Raw genomic sequence first — 8,426 nt, 5'->3', positions numbered from 1 at the left:
AGTCACTACATACCTATATGTATAAAACAAACTAACTAAAAGTGTATTTTCTTTGCAAACTTTTACATTTTGCTTTCTGATTTAAATGAAAAGGGTGTGAAACAATAAATTAACTTTTACACGCTTGTAATGTGTAAAGATGTAATGGGTGTAATAGTAATTGCACTAAAAAGGGGCTACAAGAAGGTGATAAACTGCAGCAAAGTTTCTGAATTATACTGAAATTAAGTTGGTCTTCATTTGAATTACATGATTTTTTTTAAGTTTATTTATTTATTTTGAGAGAGAGTGAGTGTGCGTGTGCATGCAAGTAGGAGAAGAGGCAGAGGGTGAGGGAAAGAGAATCACAAGCAGGCTTCATGCAGTCAGCACATGCTCAATGCAGGACTCAAACTCACAAACTGCAAGATCATGACCTGAGCCAATATCAAGAGCTGGATGCTCAACTGACTGAGCCACCCCAAGCTACATTATTTGGAATTAGGATGTTAATTATAATCTTCAGGGTGAACTAAGAAAAGAGGGTAGATATAGTAGAAGACAGAAAAAGGAATAAAAAACTTACACAAAAATAAATATATGCTATAAAACCAAGAAGTAATAGAGAAACAGAGGAACAAAGACATAAGACACAGAAAACAGGTACCAAAATGGCAGCCATAAATCCTACTGTATCAGAGATTATATTAACTTTATTTTTCTTTTAATGTTTATTTATTTTTGAGAGAGAGAGAGAGTGGAAGACAGCACACAAGTGGGGGAGGGGCAAAGAGAGAGGAGACACAGAATCCAAAGCAGGCTCCAGGTTCTGAGCTATCAGTACAGAGCCCAACAAAGGGCTCAAACTCACTGAGATCATGACTTGAGCCGAAGTCAGGATGCTTTAACAACTGAGCCACCCAGGTGCCCTGAGAAAACATTAACTTGAAATAGACTCAACACTCCAGTCAAAAGGCAGTGGTTGGCAAAATGGATAAAAACAGATTAGAAAACTGATAATCATTAGTTCAAAGACACAAACAGATTGGGAGCAAAACATTTAAGAAGACACGCCACGCAAACAGCAACAGAGACCTGGAGTGTCTATAGTAATAATGGGCCAAAGAGAACCAAAAGCAAACAGTGTTCCAGCATGATGCCATGAGAGCTCCAGAGACCCACTCCCCAGGAAAATGAGTAAAAATTGTAAAAATCAACTATATAAATTTTCTAGAAATGATCCTTAAGGGCATACAGTAAATGAAGAAAAATCTACTCTGTAATATTTACTATACTCAGTAAGAAAGGCTATAATCTGTGGCATTTGAACCAAGACCCCTTGCTCTCCGTTCCCCACTCAGCAAAATGGAAATCCTAGTCATCACTGGCACAGCTAAGAATACAAGGGTCTCAACTTACCCAGCTCCCAGTTGGAGAGCTAAAGTTTTCTTGGGGGGGGGGGTAGGAAAGAACATTTCTCGTCTTGCCCCTAGTACACACTCCTAAGTTCCAGGCAAGTGCAGTTGAGAGGAGTTGAGGGTATCCCTCTTCTGCCAAGTCACAGGACAGAGACTCTATCCACATGGGTGTGAAACTGTCCTCGCACTAGCTTACAAAGTGCTTGTTCAACACTGGCAGGAGCAAATCAAGAAGACCTACAGCTGCTGTCCCTATCTCACCTAGCACTTAGCACCTCCTGTGTGGGCGGTACTTGGGGGAAAGTGCAACACCATCCCCACCTCCAGCTACAGGGAATATGGTTCAGAGATTGTGCCTGGAAGGAGAAGCTGGCCTTAGACAGCTCTCAATCTCTTCCCAAAGGAACTGATCACTGACTTCATTTTCAATGAAGTATGAAGAAGGTCAAGCCAAGGGATGCTCTTAAAAATAGTGCAGGTTGAGGTGAAGGGCAACTGGGTGTAGACTGGTAGATTCAATGGAGATACAGGCGAAACTGCAGACCTGCTACTTTGGTAGTAACCAACAGGGGAAGGGGACACCTGCAAGGAGGCCTTGTGGGGACAGAATAAATCTTAATTAAACACTGACCTAGAGAATTAGTACTTTAAAGGAGCCTAGATTTGATCGAAGTGGTATAAGGAGCAATTCATGCCTCCTATAGAACCAGAATTAACAAAAACTAATATCTGGCTGTGGAGGCCAAAAGAGATAGTCAAAAGGACCTCTGCCAAAGCCACTGTCATCCCAGATTGACTGTGGGCAGTCCCAAGGCTGTGTCCCCTGAGAATTAACATCAGCGGCTTCATACTCTGTGTGGAGATTTTGTGGGGAGGAGGTAGATGTCACTAAAATAAGATAGCCAGTGGGTTAAGAAGTTAACTAACACCATTAACAATCTCACAGGAGACGGGAGCAGTATTCAGCTGCTACAATATGTATTTTTACATGTCTAGTTTTCAACATAAAAATGATGAGACATGAAAAGAAGTGGGCAAGAGAAACCGCAATTAACGTAACCAGCGATCAGATTTAACAGAACACTAATTCAAAATTGCCATTATAAATGTCTTCAAAAACTAAATAAGACCAAAAAAATTAAGGAACATATGATGACAATACAACATCAAATAGAGAATATAAAAAAAGATTAAAATAAAAGAGCAAAACAAAAATTCTGGAATTGGAAATTAAAGCAACAAATATAAAAAAAATCACTAGAGTGTCTCAATGGTATATCTTAACTGGCAGAAAAAAAATTAACAAATTGAAGATTGATAGAGATTAGACAATCTGAGGAACACACAGAAAACAGAATAAAGAAAAAATAAACAGAGTCTGATACATATCTGGCTCACCAGTAAAGGCACCCACACATATGTAATGCAATTACCAAAAGGAGAGGACAGAGAAAAAGGAAAACAAAGACTGTTTGAAAAAGGAGGTGGGTGAGAGTGAAGCTGGGCTGGGCCAGGGGAGTTATTCCAGAAAGTAACATGAATCCAAAGGAGAAAGAAAAGAAACAGAAATGATAAATAAGGTTAATGTAAAAAGAAGTTATAAACATATCCATTCTGTTATAGGCTGAATTTTGCCCTCCCTCACATTTCATATGTTAAAGCCCTAATGCCTAGTACTCTCACAATGTGACTATATTTGGAAACAGGACCTTTAAAAGGGTGATTAAGTTAAAATGGGGCCATTAGCGTGTGCGCTAATTCATTCTGGCTAGTGTTCTTCTAAGAGGAAACGTGGACACAAAGAAAGACGACAGGGATGTACACATACAGAGAAGAGGTGATGTGAGGGCACAGCAAGAAGCTGGCCATCTGCAAACTGAGGACAGAGGCCTCAGAAGAAACCCAATCTGCCAATACCTTATCTTGGATTTTTAGCCTCCAGAAGTGTGAAAAAATAAGTTTCTGTTGTTTAAACCACCCAGTCTGTGGCATTTTGTTATGGGAACACCAGCAAACTAATACACTGTCCTTTCTTCTTTCAGCTTTCTTAAGATCATAAAAATGACACCAAATTTAAAAAAAACAAACAAATACCAAAAATGTTATGTAACATTACTGATTATCTCAACACCACTGAGATGTCTGACAAAAACACCACAAAAAAGGGGGAAAAGGAATAGAGCTATATACGAGTAACAAAAAATGAAAAGATAGGGCACCTTAGTGGCTCGTTTGGTTAAGTGTCTGACTCTTGATTTGGGCTAAGGTCATGATCTTGCAGTTCATGGGTTTGAGGCCTGAATGAGGCTCCATGCCAACAGTACGAAGCTGGACTGAGATTCTCAATGTCTCAGTCTTCTTCTCTGCCCCTCCTCTGTTCACATGCATGCTTGTTCTTTCTCTCTCAAAAAATGAATAAACTTTAAAAAATGAATGAACGGCAACCTACTGAACGGGAAAAAATATTTACAAACCAATATCCAAAATCTATGAAAAACTCATACAAGTCAAAAGCAAATAACTTGGCGTGCCTGGGTGGCTCAGTCGGTTAAGCATCTGACTTTGGCTCAGGTTATGATCTCATAGTCCATGAATTCAAGCCCCACATCAGGCTCTGTCTCTGTGCAGACAGCTCGGAGCCCGGAGCCTGCTTCAGATTCTGTGTCTCCTTCTTTCTCTGTCCTTCCCCTGTTAGCACTCCGTCTCTCTTTCAAAAATAAAAACACAGAAAAAAAATTAATAAAAAAAAGAAAAAACAAACCAAAAGACCAAACAATATAATCAAAAAATGGGCAGAGGACAGGAATCAACACTTTTCATGCATATGAAAACATGTTGAACATCCTTACTCTCTGGGAAATGCGAATCAAAACCACAATTAGATATCATCTCAACATCTGCCACAGTGGCTATCATCAAAAACAGAACAAAACAAAAAACCAACCAAACAAAAAGATAGCAATGTTGGTAAGTATCTGGAGAAAGGGAACACTGGCATGCTGTTGGTGGGAATATAAAATGGTGCAGCCACTATGGAAAACAGTATAGAGGTTCCTCAAAAAATTAAAAATAGCACTACTATGTCATCCAGTAATTCCATTCCTGGGTATTTATCCTGGGTATTTATCCAAAGACACTGAAATCAGGAGTTTGAAGAGATATCTTTACTTTCATGCTCACTGCAACATTCACAAAAGCCAAAATATAGAAACAATCCAAACCCAAAGGTCCATCCACAGATGAATGAATAAAGAAAATGTAGTGAGTATGTGTGTGTGTGTGTGTGTGTGTATATATATGTATATGTGTGTGTATATATATGTAAATGTGTATACATATATATATTATAGTAGAATACTATTCAACCTCAAAAAAGAAGAAAATCCTGCAATATGTGACAATATAAATGAAACTTGGAGACACCATGCTAAGTGAAATAACCTAGTCTCAGAAGGACAAACCCTGTATGATTCCATTTATATGAGGTGTCTAAAATGGTCAAACTCAAACAGCAAAGAACAGAATAGTGGTTCCCAGGATTTGGGACTAGGATAGAAAGGGGAGGTGTGATATACAGTTTCAGTGATGCAAGATGAATAAGTACTAGAGATATGATATACAACAGATTTAATAATACTGTCCTGTGTACTAAAAGGGAAAGTCTCATGTCAAGTATTCTTACCATCAAAAAAGAGAAAAAAAAAAAGAACGTAACACAAGGAAACTTTTGGAGGTGATGATGGATATGTTTATTGCCTTAACTGTGGTGATAGTATTATGGCTGTATATATGTGTCCCAACTCATCAAACTGTATACAGTAAACATACGCAGGTTTCTTTCTGTTGTTTATCAATCCTACCTCAACAAACAAGAAGATATCAAGGAAACCAGAAAACAAGGTTCTTTGAAAAGATCACTAACACTGATAAACATTTACCTACATTGATCAAGAATAAAGAAAAGAAGATCAAATTATTAAAATAAGGGATGGAAGAAGGGTCATGACTATTGACCTTCTACGAAAAAAGGGATTATATAAGAGAATATTATGAAAACTTCTATGCCAACAACTTTATTATTTGGAGGAAATGCACAAATTCCTAGAATGGCACAAACTATCAAAATTGATTTAATGAGAAACAGAATATTCTAATTAGACCCATAACAAATAGAGGTGGAACTAGTAATGAAATAAAGTTCCCACAAAACAAAGCTTGGACACAGATGGCTTCAGTTGTTGAGTTCTACTGAAGATTAAAAGAAGTAATACCAATCCTCCATAAATTCTTCCAGAAAATAGAATAGAAAGGATGGTTTCCCAGGGCACCTGGGTGGCTCATTCAGTTAAGCATCTGACTTCAGTTCAGGTCATGATCTCACCATTCATGGTTTCAAGCCCTACATCAGGCTCTGTACTGACAGGTGAGAGCCTGGAGCCTGCTTCTGAGTCTGTGTCTCCCTCTCTCTGCCCCTCCCTCATTCATACTCAGTCTCTTTCTGTCTCTCAAAAATGAATGAACATTAAAATACTTTTTAAAAAAGGATCATTTCCCAAATAATTCTCAGAAGCTAATATTAATGCCAGAAAAAACAAAGTCATCACGAGAAAAGACTATTACACCATTAAATCCTATGATTGTAAGTGTAAAAACTTCAAGAAAATACTACCAAATCAAATCTTACAACATATAAAATTATTATATAGCAAGAAATAGTTGCATTCTACAAAGGAGGAATTTGAGAACTACTAATCTGGTAGACAGAGGCATGTGGGTGAGTCCTGTCTCTGTTAAATCTAGGTAGGGTTGCCATTTTGGTTAAAAGTAATGATAATTTTGCTTAAAAAATGATCAAATATGGTCATTAGAGTGCATACAATTTTGAGGACAACATGGAAAATTTCATTTTATTGTAAGTTATGTTTCATACTAGATTGTTAATAATTAAATTCTGGTTGTTTAAGTGTAACATATATTACCTGCCAGTCAAAAAGAATGAAATCTTACCATTTGCAACAATGTGGATGGAAGCTAGAGAGTTTAATGCTAAGCGAAAGAAGTCAGTCAAAGAAAGACAAATATCATATGATTTCATTCATATGTGGTATTTAAGAAACAAAACAGATGAACATAGGGGAAAGGGAGGCAAAATAAAACAAAAACAGAGAGACACAAACCATAAAAGACTCTTAAATACAGAGAACAAACTGAGGGTTGCTGGAGGGGTGTTGGGTGGGGCTAAATGGATGACGGCATTGAGGAGAGCACTTGTGATGAGCACTGAGTGTTATATATAAGTGATGGATCACTAAATTCTACTCCTTAAATTATGAATACACTGTATGTTAACTAACTTGGATTCAAATAAAATTTTAAAAAGTGTAACATTAAAAAGTCGGTCACTTACTGTTACGTTTATAATATAAAAAAAGATGCCATAAGAATTAAGTGGCAATTAAATTTCCTTTCTTTTGTAATGCATTATTTTAAAATGTTAAAATACATGCCTACTGTAAAATACTGACTTTACAACTTTTGTAACTGGTTTTAAAAGTTTGAGTTCATGGGGCACCTGGGTGGCTCAAGTGGTTAAGCATCTGACTTTGGCTCAGGTCATACTCTCACGTATATGAGTTTGACCCCTGCATGGGGCTTTCTGCTATCAGCACAGAGCCGGCTTCAGATTCTCTCTCCCTCTTTTGCTCTGCCCCTTCCCCCACTCGTGGATGTCTGCATTTATATGCCCATTGCCTAAGTTTGAGGGCCGCATTCATACGAAGGTGGAAGGAGTCAAAATTCCCCAATTAACAATCTTGTCTTTTACCAAACCATTCACCTCTCATAAGAAGCAACTATTTTAATTCAATCTCAGATAAACCATAGAGTAACAATAAAATATTACAATTTTTTGAAAAACATACAACTGTAATCATCTAGCAATTCCTGGAACTTTAAGATTTCCTTTCAGCTCTACCAGTAGAATGTAAGACTAATTATGTTTAATCTTGATGTCTTCTGAAGAACAGTCATTTGGTTCATTTAAGGGCATATCTTAATATTGGATTAATGTTATATTTTCTGACATTTTTTGTTTCTTGTATTCTGATATAACTCTTTAATAAAATCACAGTAAATAAGACTCTCCCTCACATGAACACAGGAACCATAAATTCACCAATAATGGTTTTTTTTGTTTCTTTCTTTTGAGAGAGAGCAAGAGAGAGAGCGTGAGCAGGGGAGAGGGAGAGTGAGAATCCCAAGCAGTCTCCACACTGCTAGTGCAGTCACATGCAGGGTTCAATCTTACAACCATGAGACCTTAACCTGAGCTGAAATCAAGAGTGGGAAGCTTAACTGACTGAGCCACCCAGACGCCCTTCACCAATAATCGTCTTAACAAAAAGAAATTGTTTTGTCAACAAGAAATGATTATTAATAATAAATTACCAAAAGCCTAGATACACAGTAATTTAAAAACTGGAAACTACGAAATACTAAAATAATAAGCATACATACAACTTCTACTGTCAACACAAGTATTGTTGAGGATCTGATCTCTAAAGCTGACGGAAACTGCACAACTGAAGCATGACAGAGGTATCACAGACCATCTTCTCCCTCAATATGTAAGTTCATAAAGATATTTGCCTATTGTGACCTTAAATAATGTTTAAGCATTTTATTGTCTTTTCATCTCAAATCTGTGTTGTTGTTATTGTTGTTATTAAATCTCCAGATACACAAATGCATGGTTAAAGTGCAGTTTTCATTAACCATGATGCCTTAAATAAAAATCCATTTTCTGTTTGAATCAATAGTTCACTTTTTGAAATTAACAGATGGAATAAGATTAGGAATTTTAAAAAGTCTATTAATTGTAACTTTTTAAAGTAATCTTTATACCTGATGTACGCTCAAACTCACAACCCGGAGATCAAGGGTCCCATGCTCTACTGACGGAGCCAGCCAGGCGCCCCATGATTGTAAATTTTTTAAAATTAATAGTACATCTCAGCAAACAGAAAGCTC

At 37.1% G+C, this 8,426-nt stretch overlaps 1 protein-coding gene across 1 annotated transcript in view; it reads right to left on the bottom strand.

The window, feature by feature from the left end:
• The window catches only part of CFAP47 (cilia and flagella associated protein 47), a 492,482-nt gene that overhangs the window by 246,603 nt on the left and 237,453 nt on the right, over positions 1 to 8,426 (bottom strand).

The sequence above is a fragment of the Crocuta crocuta genome, unplaced genomic scaffold, assembly GCF_008692635.1.
Source record: "Crocuta crocuta isolate KB4526 unplaced genomic scaffold, BGI_CrCroc_1.0 scaffold696, whole genome shotgun sequence".
Taxonomy (NCBI): domain Eukaryota; kingdom Metazoa; phylum Chordata; class Mammalia; order Carnivora; family Hyaenidae; genus Crocuta; species Crocuta crocuta.
This window is presented reverse-complemented; position numbering and strand designations above follow the sequence as displayed.